Below are 13,229 nucleotides of genomic sequence, written 5' to 3' on the forward strand. Positions count from 1 at the left end.
TCTTTTCAAGTTAACAAATATTTCTAGTTTCCTAGAATTCTTTCTTGCAACTTTTTCTGTAAGCATCTGTTCTTGTTCTATAAACAGAATATGCTCTTGGTTCTCCTTTTTGTTCTGGACACAGCCAAGGGGACATTCCTCAGGAACCTCAGTATTGGCCCGCTCAAAATGAGCTCTCCCTCTTGACCTACAAGCCTGCCGTCCTGGAGGCCACTAAGAGCAACGGCTTTCTCTCAGGGTGGCAGGTGGAGCCCCTGACTGGTTTCCAGCAGAGAAATGAGGAGATAACATTTGCTTTTCAAAAGAGTCATCCTGGCCACGGGGGGCCATTTGGAGGTTGGGAGTGCTGTGTTGGATCGCTAGCAGGTGTCCCCTGACATCCAAAAGTAAAGTTAAATACACACGTCTCAAGTTCAGGAGTAAATTCAGGGCTGCAGCAACTGTGTGTAGATGGGCTTAGCCCAAGAAGAGTATAAACAGAGAGGGGAGTTTCAGGGATGAGGCCAGAGATTGCAGTGTTAGGAGGGTGGGCAGTTGAGGGCCAGCCAGCAAGGAGAGGGAGGAGGGGACTGCAGAGGCTGGAAGCAGTGAGGATGGTGTCCCAGAAAGCAGGTGGTGACCTGTGTCCACAAGGCCTGAGAACTGGCCCTTGGGTTTAGTTACAAGGGGTCATGACTGATCTTGTCATGGTTGTTTTGTAGAATGGTGGGGGCAAAATCCTGGTTGAGATAATAGGAGATGAAGAATCAGGGGCAATGAGTATAGACAAGGGTTTCAAGTTACCTGCAAAGGGAGGAAGAAAAAGGCAGTGTCTGGAGGGGGCAGCAGAGTATTGTTTGTTGTTATTCAAGATGTAAAAAATCACGTTTGCATGCTGGCATGCAGTGGGAAGAGGGTGAGCTACGTCCCTAAGATGGAGAGGGGGGCAACCTCGGCTCAGGGGCAGCTGGGCTCACTGAGCAGGGCGGCAACTCATGAAGACAGTCAGGGAGCAGGGCTCATGGCAGCCTCGGGAAAGTGGCGGGCCTGGGTGGGAGCTCATGAGAACCCCCCTCGGAGTCTCCAGTTCTCAGGGAAACCAAGGGAATGCTAAGGGTGAGGACTGGGGAGGCACACTGGAGGTCGGAAAAGAGAGGGACAGATATCAAACCACTGCCTGGGGCGGGAGGGGTGAGGGGGTGAGGAAAGGACAATCATGAGCAGCCCCTGGCCACCGGGGTTACAGAGGCCATGGACCCAGAGGGGCCCTCAGCACTTTGGAACTTTCGGTTCCCTGAATGATCTGTTTTCTTCTGTTGCTCGTCTTGGTCCTTCTCAGTTTTGCTGTCCATTTTGCGGAAATGTCTGGTGCTCAGTGGCTGCCCACTTACATTTGAAATGAAGGTCTGGGTCGATTCCTGTAGGTGCCTGAAGCCAAGTCTCCAGAAGGAAAGACCCCCAGGTGCTGAACTGACTGAAAGGAAAGAGACTCACAGGGACACACTTCATGGTCCGGCTTCAGGCCAGGAATTAAGGGGCAATCTTAAAGGCTCCTGGCAGGACAGTATACAGGGTAGGGGCAGGAGAGCGTTGTTACCTGCAGAGGAAGGAGCGTCAGAATGTCAGCAGCAGCCCTGGAGCCTGAGGACAAGAGCCAAGCCTTTCAAGGCCTGTAATTCAAGACCCACTCAACTAGCAACACAGCTTGAAGATGGAATAAACACTGGTGTCATTGTACTTAGGGTCTATTCCAACAAAATAAGGGAATAAACAGAGAAAGAAAAGAGCAAGAAATAGTCCAGCTGAGCAGAGCAATGCAGGGAAATTCTAGGGTACACATTTACTCACATTCACTCTTAGTTGTACACCTTTCCTTAGATTAGAATGTCTTTACCTTATGCATTTATCTTGTACAATTGTTAAAGGAAGGAAAGGAGGGAGGAAGGAAGGAAGAACAGACCCAAGGTGGTGTCACTTGCCCCCAAGACAGCAAACCAGGGCTTACTTGCTTTCCCAACCTCTCCCAGGAGTGGCATTTTGAACCAATCAGTCTGGAATTTCTTGGCCAGCACTGATGAGGTGACTTGCCTGGTAAGACCCCTGCCCTACCCGAAGAGAAGGTGACCTGGCCTGAAATAATCCTTTTTCTGGCTAATGACCTCCTCACCCCACCCCCACTTACAAAAGTCTCCTGTTTTGTGCAGCGCCTCAGAGCACCTGTTTGTAGATGGGATGCTGCCTCATTCCTGGTCAGTGAATACAGCCAATTAGATCTCCAGACATCCTCAGTTGGGTTTTTATTCTGTAACAGATTTGGTGGCAGTGACAGGATTGAAGTGGATTTCCAGCGGTATCTGGAGACAACAACAAACACAGGCATGGTATAGGACTCAGTCAGTCCCCGGACCCTGGCCCAAGGTGACAGCTGAGACCGGGAGCTGTCAGAAAGTGAACTCCTGACTTGGGATTTGGGGGCTGCCTGTCTGCGAGCTGGTGATGAAACCCTATTGCTGGCTGTAAATTAAGTCTGGACGAGCCCCTGCAGGGCACCTGTCACCACTGTCTCTGGTGGTGGACGGGGAGGCAGGGCATGCCCCTGCACCAAGTGGAAATGTGAAGGTTGGGCACCCGCGTGCTGCTCTGGAGCCACGGCAGCACCTGGAGGGACCATGCTAGGGTTGAAAGCCAGGGACCTCCTTGGCAGCGTCCATGGACAGGAGACGCTGGAGGCCCAGGGCAGCCCGGGAGACCCATGAGCAGGCCCCAGCAACCCAGGCAGGGAAGGAGCTGGCTGGGCCCAGGAAGTTGCGGCAGAGCTGGGAAGATCCTTGGCTACACTCCAAAGGTACAGCCAACATAATTCGTGGTGGTGTTTGCACTAGTTTCCTCTGCTGCTGCTGCAAATTACTCCAAATTTAAAACAGCACAAATTTATTCCCTTAAAGTTCTGAAGCTCAGGAGTCTGAGGAGTCTTACAGAGTGTGGTCCTGGCTGGTTCCTTTGGGGCACTGTCCCCTTGTCTTTTCCAGCTTCCACCTTTCCCGGACAGGCCACTGGGTCTGCTGACTCCCGGCTCTCCCTCCACCTTCAGCTGCTGCTCCCACCTTCACAGCCCCTTTCCTGACCTCTGCCCCACCGGCTTCCTTGAGATTATATTGGGCCCAATTAACTAATCCAAGATAGCCTCCCCTTCTCAAAATCCTTAATTTACTCATATCTGCAAAGATCCTGTTTTACTCACAGGTTTTAGAGGTGAGGACGTGGACATCTTCCAAGGGCCATTGTTCAGCCTGCCACAGGGTTGGATATAGGGGTGCTAGAAAAAAAGGAGTTGAGAACCACCCCACATGTGGGGAAGATGGGTGGCCATGGCCCAGAACGGTGAAGCCACAGGGCCTGGAAACTCCCCCTGTTCTCTGGAAGCTGAGCCCTGCCCCTTCTCCCAAAGGCTCCCCTGTGTTAAGATAATTTTCAGGGAAAGATAGGATCTTACCTTTCCAAGACTCTCTTACAGATGGAAAAATGAATGGAACACATGTGGAAGAATGTATTTGACTCATAAAATCTGAGAAAACCAGGCCAAGGTTACAACCATTTCAAAGGACAACTCAAAATGGCACACATTTTTGTGGAATAAAGGAATGTTGAGATGAATTGCAAACAGGGACAAAAGTAATTTTTCCACAGTGGGAGGAAGTCAGAATCACTTCCAAACAGGGCAGCAGTTATGCATCAGTCACTTAGGACATACTAAGAGTTGCAAATAGCTCAAAGACAACAGAGCTGAGGACCCAGAAGGGAGTGTGTCAGATGGCACACAGTTCCTATTGAAACACAGAATTTTTTCTACACCGGATTCTCCTGTTGGAGCCTGTAATTCCCAGGGAGGGTGGGTTGAGTCACTAGCAGGAGGGGGACGGGGAAGGTAGGTTTGATGTCTGCTGGTGAGATCCACCAAAGGATGGTGGAAACACAAAAGTGACATATTTTAACACAAACACTTCATGTTGTATTTATTATAATACTTTTTAACTGGTTAGTGTTTGTTTATAGAGAAACTGGTATGGCTGGAATGTTTGTGTGTCTCCCACCCCAAATTCCTCTGTGGAAGTCCTGAGCCGCAGAGTGATGGTGTTTGAAGAAGGGGCCTTTGGGGAGTGAGGAGGTTTCGAGGAGGTCATAAGAATGGGCCCCACTGATAGGATTAATGTCCTCTAGGAAGAGACACCAGAGCTCCCCCTGCCCCAACCCCACCATGCAGCCCTGTGAGGACACAGCAAGGCTGACATCTGCAAGTTAGGAAGAGGCTTGTTCACCAAGAACAAGTCAGCTGGCACCCTGATCTCAGACTCCCAGCCTCCAGAACGGTGAGAGATAAATTCCTGCTGTTGAAGCCCCTAGTCTGTGGCATTTTGTTATGGCAGCCCAAGCTGACGAATACAGACGCTGTTGACTTTTTTGGGTGGGGTTCAGTCACTGTGTAATCACCACCTGGTGACATTTTATATTCCATTCAAATGCAATGAGACCAGATGGAATGAAAACAAGCATAATTCATGCCCTCTCCTGGCCATTATTGCTTTGAAACCAGGAAAGCCTTCCTTTTGTGCAGCCTCTCCCGGGCACACATCAGCCTTTTGGGCAATTGTGGCTGAGCTGGAGGTGCAATAACTTACATAAGTAACAAGTTTAGCAGTATAATCTCTCATGTTCTCTCTTTCCCCATCTCTTCTAATCCAATCAGCACATATGAGAGATAGGGTGCGAGTGAGGGAACCCTGGGCTCTGCTGTAACACTGGCAGAGCGGAAAGAGCCAGTCCAGTACCAGATAGAAAGTCTGAGACCATCATCCACACACTTGTCTGGAGGAGAATTGTTGGGAGGAAAGCATTTTCCTCCACAGATTTAGGGTCAGTGCTTGGGGGCCTGTGAATTAACTAACAACACACAGATTAACAGGAGAGAGGGGAAAGTTTATTTACCAGGGGCCCTTCCAATGAACTGGCTCCCCAGACATCCAAAGAAAGAGGTTTATAAACCCACTTAATAAGAGGAAAGGGATGAGGGAGAAAGGAGCCTCTGAAAGAACAAATGGAAGGTAGAACAGCTAAAGTTTGTTGAAGCAATTACTCATCCCAGTGCTAATGGCAGTCTCCTCTCTGGCTGTAAACCTCCCAGAGAGGGGATGTGTGGCAGCTGTATTTTCCAGGAGGTCCTGCTTACATCTGCAAAAGGAGGCTTTTTTTCTGTAGCTGCTGTTTGTTCAGATGTTCTTAGCTTAAAATAATCATTATGCCATTGAGGTGCATATTGAATCCCTACAGGTGCAAAACCTTTTTTCATGTTACAAGATTTTTCAAAATCTCCTAGTCCAGAGATTTTGGTCAAAGCTCCAAAAAGAGTGCCCCACCCTCCGCCCCTCAACTGGAGAGACTTGTAGAAAGATGGCAACAAATTGGTCCTTGACCTTTAGCCACCACCACTAGGCCGCAGTGTGGGACTAGAAATGAAACTGAAAAGAACTTTTCTTTAAGGAAAAAGTGGTCCTTACTCCCCGCTCAAGAATGAGGGGACCTTCAAGAGAGCTGCTGAGCCAACATAGCCCAAGCGCCCGGAGTTGAGTGCAGAGCAAGGGTGAGGAGAGCTCGCTCGGCAGGACGCCTGTGCAGATGCGCGCCTGTGCAGATGGGCGCCTGCGCCTACGCTGTTGGCTTGAGGCTATTGAGACAAGGACTGTGGGTTTAGACAGAGTAGGGTGAGGGCCTCCGGGAAAAAGTAAAGCAGGTTAATCACAGCCAGAACAACTTAACAATGTGCAAAGAAACCCCTACCAAAACTCCTTATTAAACATTAAGCAAAGTCAGACTTACATTAATTCTCTACGGTAAAAATGTCAAACTAGGAATATAGGCATTCTTCAGTGAGATTAGTTAGAACTAAAAACCCAGGAGTAACTTGGACTGGAATGCTTGAATATCCCCCAGATAAGAATACACCTCAGCATAGCCCATGTCTTCACTGTGTCAGTTAAATCAGGCTATTGTAAGATTTACTTTAGCCTGCTAAAAGGCCTAGCTTATTTTCTTTAACTTTACCCAGATGCTGATTTTCTTCCTTCAGCCCTAAATCAAATGATCTGCAACCTAGGCAATTAATAATGGCAAGCAAGCCCAGTCATAAACAACATAGTAAAAACAGGAAGAACTCCATCTTAAAGGTAAGATTGCATTTTAAAACCCAAGAAGTTAAAAAGTAAGTTTCTTAACATACTCTTTAACAAACAGACAATAACTCAGTCCACCTTGGGAGCAGGACAGGCAGTCTTGATATGCTCCCAGTCCAGGAAGCTGCTATCCTGGGAAAAAATCAAAGCAGTAAATTTCTTGTGTTAAGTTAACTTTGCAGAATAACCCAGAAGACTGATAAGAACCTTAGTCTCTTCAAGTATAAAATTTTGGGACCATCTGACAGGTCTGCATCCCTAGCCCTTTGTCTCAACCGCCTATAAATCCCCTAGACAACACACAACCCTGGACTCTCTTGTCCCCTCCCTTCATGAGCCAGGAGCTCTGTCCTCTCACTTTATCTCTAAGTTAAAGTCTCTGCCTTGCTCTTCCACCTAAAGTGTTTGCAAAGTTCATTCTTCGACTCTGCGAACAAGAACTCCGGCATCACTATTACCCTGGTCGAGGAGCAGAGCACCCATGGGTGATGTCTCCAATGCACTCACAGAGCAGCCACAAGAGGGAGAGCCATGCTCTCTGACCCTCCTAGAGGGCACAACCAACACTTTCCTGCCCTTTTATTCTCCTCCCTCTCCTGACCCCCATCAGTGAGTCCAGAGGGATGCCGTGCATGGGGCAGGAAAAGGGAAATTCAAGAGAGAGCGCGTGTGTGTGGCACTTCCCTGAAGCTGTGCTCCCTGAGCTCGGCAGATGTTCAAGGCTGGCTCTTTCCATTATGGAGTATGTCAGAATGCTGGTGGGGGGACCAGGGTACCCAGGGTCGCCTGTCCTCTGCTCAGATGTCCCAGCTCACTTCCAGGGCCTGTGGGGGGCTCTTCCAGGTCCATCCACCCCACAGCAGACTATTCTGCCAGGGCACACACCTCTTGGCTCTGGGTGTGGCCCAGGAGAGGGGAGTTTCTGGATGCGGTGTGGACCTGCAGTGGGGGCGTCCTCACAGTCCCCTCACGGTGCCGGATAGAGTGTAGGCAGGAGAAGAAGGATGGGCTGGGGTCCGTTCAGGCTCCTGCCTCTGTCTGCAGATGTTGGGGCTGGGGTGGAGAGTGTGCCAAAATGTCCCGGCAGCTCAGCAGAGGGGCAGCAGGTGCTAAAACCCTAAAGTGGGAGAAAGCTTCATGCCGTCTGGGGACAGGAAAAGAGGGGAGACAGGACAATGAGGTGTGGCTGGGCAGGGCTCAGAGCCTGGGGAGCCCCACAAAGTCATGGGTCTGACGCCAGGAGCAGCGGAAGCCGTGGTGGTTTCAGCAGGGGCAGCATGGCCACACCAGCGTTAGGAGGCCCCTTGCTCTCGGCGCCTGGCCAAGGGCACCAGGAGCAGACGCTTGGCGGTGCTGGGACGCTGGCGTGGCCGGAGGAGTGAGGGCTCCCAGCACGGCTGTGGGGAATGCGGGCCTCCCAGCTTCCACGGTGTCCTCAACAGCCACTCTCCCTTGGAGATTCACAAGGCAAGGGCAGGTAAGGGCAGGCAACCCCGCTTAAAGAAAAAGAAAGGAGGAGGAGCTAGGAGCCAGGGAACCCATCAGAGGGCCAAGCTGAGGTCAGCCGGTGAGAGCCATCCTTTGAGCACAGTGGGGTTCCCCACTTAGTAGGCCTAGTGGGCCTGGTATTTGAACCTAAGTTCTGTTCAGCACCTTTTGCTGCTGGAGGGAGGCATGTATGTCACACACTCTGGGAAGGATCCCCTGCAACTTGCAGAAAATAAAGCTGTGGAGTTTAGAGGGTTAATCGACCCTCTAGTTATCAGGATAAGTCACTTGCTGGCATTACCTGCCTCTAAAATGTGGGCTCCGTCGGAACATATATAGAGAGACGTACGCATACAACATACGAGCGCTCGGCCCAGAGCATCCTCGCAGGACCAACGCCTGAAATTAAGAGAAGCAGCGTGCTGGCAGAAGGTGGAATACTGCGTGAGGGGCGCCACCTTCTGGGCTCCGGGGCCACTGCAGCCACCCGGGAGCCCTGCCCACAGGCCTCTAACCAACCCCGCTCCTGCCAGAAGGTGGCCAGCCCATCACAGGGCCCTGTCCTTATGGCCACTTGATTGATGGCTTTTCAACAACCCTGACACCTACACTGATTCCCATGGACCAGTGATCGGGGAAGTGACCTGCTGGGGCGTCTTTCCTGGGTCCCAAGCCCTCACAGCCGGGCTTTGCCTCCTCCGCCTGCCAGGACTTCTCCGGCCCAAGTCTTTGGTGTCCTTGTTGACCAGCAGCCCTTCGCACTCCCTGTCCTTCTCTGTGTAGCCATGGACACTGGCTCTCTTCCTCTTCTGATGTGTTCCCTCCACGACTAACTCTCTCCCACCTTTCTCCTTCCTGCCAGCTGCCATTCTCTTCTGCCACTCCACAGTCACCTCCTCCCAGGTCTGTCCCAGGGCCTATCTCTCTCCACAGGCCTCTGGGACATTGCCTCCCCTCCAGCTGCAATTCTACATGCACACAAACGGGCCACCAGGTCTCTGTCACCAGACCAGAGTCCCAGACCCAATTATCTGGCTCTGCCTGGGAGGTCCTAGCACCTCCAGCTGGGCTTGTCCAAAGTCAACCTGTCACCCTCCTCTGCCAACTGCCGTGCTCTCCCCTCCCTCCCTCCTTAGCCCAGCTCAGGGAAGCGCACCCCTCCCCAAGCCAGGCAGCTGGGGGTCCCCTGAGTGCTCCCTCCCCTCATGGCCAAGTCCACTGGAGATTTCAGGGTGCCCCTGGAGCAGGGCACCAGGCACCCAGGCCTGGTTTAGTTTAGGTTTCATCCTTTCTGCCTCCTGCCGGAGCTCTGCCTGCACCGAGATCCTTGTCAGCCGGAGCCTGAGCTGCTGGGGTGACCTCACATCATCTGCCTCCTGGGGCCCAAACTGCCGCCTGGAGCCCTTCAGAATGGGGCCAACTCCTTGCCTGGCCTTCATAACTCGGCCCAGCCTGCCACTGCTGCCTGCCCACCCAACAAGGCACACCACCCATACCTCTGTGCCTTTGCCCACTCTCTTCCCTCTGCCCAGAATACCTTTCCTCATCTGCTTATGTCCAAGCATCCATCCCCATTGTACAGCCAGGGCAACTGAGGCCCAGAAAGCCAGCACCAATTGCCCAGGGTTCTTAGCTGGGAAGTTGTGGGGCTGGGGTTCCCGAGGACCACTTTCTGGGACCAGCCCTTTTTACTCTCCCACAGCCTCAGTTTCCTCAAGATGAAGTGGGGAATGAAAGGCATCCCTTCCTGCTCCTTGATTCTGAGTTTCTCTGAGGCTCCCAGGGGTGGCCCAGGGGTACTGAGCATGGCTGCCTAGGAACTCCTGGCCAGCCACTTGGTACAGGAAGCTCAGCCATACTCTGCGCTGACGGGCAGACTGCTGCAAGAGGCGGGCATGGCCTCCCACCTGCCTCACCTGCCCCCTCTCCATTCTGCTAGTGTTCTGTTGCTTGCAGGAAAATACCAAATGCAGCGGCTTCAGCACACCCCTTTATTAGCTCAAGGTTCTATAGCTAACACATGGGGAGGCTGGGTCCTCTGCTCAGGGCATCATAAGGCTGATGTCAGGCTGAGTCCCCATTAGGAAACTGAAGAAAACTCCAGGCTCATTCAGATGGAAACTGTTCAGCTCCCCAAGTTCTAGGACTGAGGTCCCCAGTGTCAGCCAGGGCCCCTCTCAGCAACTTGGGACGCCAGTGCCTGGGGTGTGGTCCTTCCCTCTTTGGGTCAGTGATGGGGTCAAGTGCCCTCATGCCTCCAATCTCTGACTTCCAATTCTGCCACCAGCTGAAAAGAACTTTCCACTTACAGAGGGCTCACATGACTGTGTCAGGCCCACCAGATAACCTCTTTATCTAAGATCAACTGGCTTGGGGCTCGACTCACACATGCAAAATCCCTTCAGGGCAGAGGCACCAGGGATGAGAATCCTGGAGCATTTTTGGAATTCTACCAACTCTGTCCTGCTGGGACCCGGCCACACTAACAGGCATACAGGAGCGCTGGGGGCACAGGAATGGACGCAACCTGACCTCTGACCTCTGGGGCTCCTGTGCTGACACTGTTCTGCCCACCCTGGGCTCAGTCGGGTTCTCCCACCTCCCTACACCTGGGTCATGCCTTCTCCCTAAATGCCATTCCCACTCATTTTAGCTCAGAGCGCCATGACAAACAGCACAGCCTGGGCACTTAAACAGCACAAGTTAATTTCTCACAGTTCTGGGGCCTGGAGGCCCAGATGGAGGTGATGGTGGGCTGACTCCTCCTAGGCCCCCTCTTTGGCTGGCCAACAGCTGGCGTCTCGCTGGGCTCATGTGCCTTTCTTCTGGGCATCTCTGGGACCCCAGTGTCTCTTCCTTTTCTCACAAGGACACCAGTCCTATTGAACCAGGGTCCACCCTCATGGACTATTATACCTCAATCACCTCTTTAAAGGCCCCATCTCCAGACACAGCCATGTTCCAAGGCACAGGGATTAAAGCTTCAACAAATGAATCCTGGAGGGACTGGATTTAGCCTGTAACACCCACCACCCCCACCTACCCCATCAAGTTTCTCCTCATTTGGGGGACTCAGTTCATAGGCTCCTCCTCCACGGAACTACCAGGGTGCCCCCAGATGGGGTTTGCCTCTCCCTGGGCCCCCCAAATCTGAGCTGGTACCTCTGTCCTCACCAGGTTGTTTCCCACTGGACTGTGAGCTTCCAAGATAGGGTCCACAGCTGACAAGCTGGTGTGTCCCAGGGGTCACCCAGCATAGGCCTGGCTCCCAGGGTAGGTGGGCGGGGGACATCAGCAAGTGTCAGGGAGGCTGGGAGGGGATGCTAACAAGGTAAAGGGCAGGGTCCCCTGCCCCAGGAGAGTGCCAACAGCCCCCCAATCCCTAGCCACAAGTGCTCTGGGCCCCCAGACTGTGCATCAAGGAGCTGCTAATAGCTCAAGCCCAAGCTTCCTGCTCTCCCCACCAGGCAAGCTGGGGCATCTTGCTGATGGCCATGTCCTTAGAGACCCAGGTCTGCCTCATCCCCATCACATCCCTCCTCACAAAATATCCCAGGGGCTAGACCCCCCTGACCTAGGTGCCAGGAAGCCTCAGGTCTGGCCCTTGTGACGCCTTTCACTCCCTATGCCACTTTAACATGTCACCTGTCAAATGGGCTTCCATGAGGATGGCACAGGATCAACTGTGTAGCAGGAGTTCAGAGCCATGGAGCAGCATCAATGGAGGGGAAGGAGGGATTTGGACATCGGTAAATCCAGGAAAAACACTCTAAGCCAAGAAAAGTAAAGCAAATGTTAGACCTTTCCCTTCCCTCCAGCTGTTAAACATGGCCAAATAGCTTTCCTTTGCCAGGCCTCAGTTTCTTCAACTGTAAAATGGGAATTTGGACTCAATCTCTCCTATCAGCAACATTCTAGACCTGGAGAGGCATTTAAATACCATTGACAGTTGTCCTACAGATTTCAGAGAGAGAAAAATGAAGCACAGCAGGAGCAGCTGTCAGAGGCAGAGCTGATACTGGGGCCCAGGGTCCCTGACTGTCGGGCCAGCATCAGCCCCCCTACCTCTGGGCCCCTCCCAGCGCCATCCTGGGCACCCCGCTTGAATTAACCCCTGTATCTGTGCTATTGGAAGTTGTCACTAGTGACGCATGCAGCTACTGAGCACTTGAAATGTGACTGGTATGACTGAAGAAATGCATTTTTAAATGGTAGTTAATTTTCATTCTTTCAAACCTTAAAACGGGTACTCAGTGTGATTATTGGAAAATGTTAAGCATGTCTGGGCAACATGGGCATCCACCTTTCCAAATATGTCATTAAAGCTAAACAGAGACCCAGAGTTTCCAATAAAAATGCAGTGTCCAGGTTGAGATGCACAAGTGCAAAATAAACAGTGGCACCTTCTGACCTTCTGGCTTCCCGTTCAGCATGTGAGGAGCTTGGAAGTCACCACTCCATTATGACGACAAGAAAAACGCTAAATAAACTGAAAAATTAACAACTCTTCTTAGATCCGGCAGAGCAGTGAGGTCATGTGGTAAAACCACTGCCCCCAGAGTTGAGAATCACAGCTTAGCAGAGCAGAAACCTCTGCAGGAAGCCATACCTGCGTGGGAAAACCTGAACCATAACTGAGAGATTGCTGGCAGCTTGGTGTGGACAAGGCAGAGAATTACAAACCCCAGGGGACCCGGGGGTTTTGTGAGTTTTACCTCCTGAAGGTCTACCTGGTTTGCACACTGAAATTCGGAGAAGCCCCTCCCCACTCCCAACCACCAACCCCCTCCCCACCCCACTAGCTTTCAGCCTCCTGCAGCCATCTGGTCCCAGCTAGGGCGAAGGGGCAGGGTTGGGATTACCTGTGAAGGTTACAGTCCAGAGGCCCTGGCTCACCAAGGACTGAGGCCACATCATGGACCTCGGGAAGCGCCCCCACTCCCACCCAACACCTCATCAGCACATCACTAATGCCCTGTTTACAGCAGGTTCCTGTCACCCAGCACATCATGTCAAGGCTTCACAAAAGAACAAGGCATATGCAAAGGCCAAATACACGGTTTGAAGAGATTACAGAAGCCTCAGAACCAGATATAGACTGGGATGCTAGAACGATCAGACTGTCAATTTAAAACAAGTATGATTAATGGGCTATGGGCACTGATGTAGAAAGCAGACAGCGTGCAAAACATAAATACCGCCCCTGATGTTTGACAATGGAGCAAAAACAGTCTTTTCAACAAATGGTGCTGGAGCAACTGGACATCCACAGGCAAAAACATGACACGAAGCACACACCTTATATCCTTTACAAAAAATTAACTCAAAATGGATCACAGACCTATAACAATAAAACAGTATAATAGGAGAAAACCTTGCTGATCTTGGGCACAGTGACTTTTTAGATACAACACCAAAGGCACAATCTGTAGCACAAGTGATTGATAAGCTGGACTTCCAGAGCATGAAACTACTCTGTACTGATTTTGTAATGCTGGATACATGTCACTGTACATTTGCCAAAGCCCACAGAATGTG

The 13,229-nt window shown here is 51.6% G+C and overlaps 1 long non-coding RNA gene across 1 annotated transcript in view; it reads right to left on the reverse strand.

Moving 5' to 3' along the window:
* LOC108406922 (uncharacterized) overlaps nt 1-13,229 on the reverse strand; it is a 69,395-nt gene that overhangs the window by 39,388 nt on the left and 16,778 nt on the right. Inside the window, exons 3-5 of the long non-coding RNA XR_012125502.1 lie at nt 11,337-11,460; nt 3,221-7,699; nt 2,197-2,333 (exon numbers count right to left, since the gene is read on the reverse strand). This is a non-coding gene — a long non-coding RNA (uncharacterized lncRNA). The remainder of the gene's footprint in view (nt 1-2,196; nt 2,334-3,220; nt 7,700-11,336; nt 11,461-13,229) is intronic.

This window comes from Manis javanica, chromosome 15 (genome assembly GCF_040802235.1).
Source record: "Manis javanica isolate MJ-LG chromosome 15, MJ_LKY, whole genome shotgun sequence".
In the NCBI taxonomy this organism is placed as follows: Eukaryota; Metazoa; Chordata; class Mammalia; order Pholidota; family Manidae; genus Manis; species Manis javanica.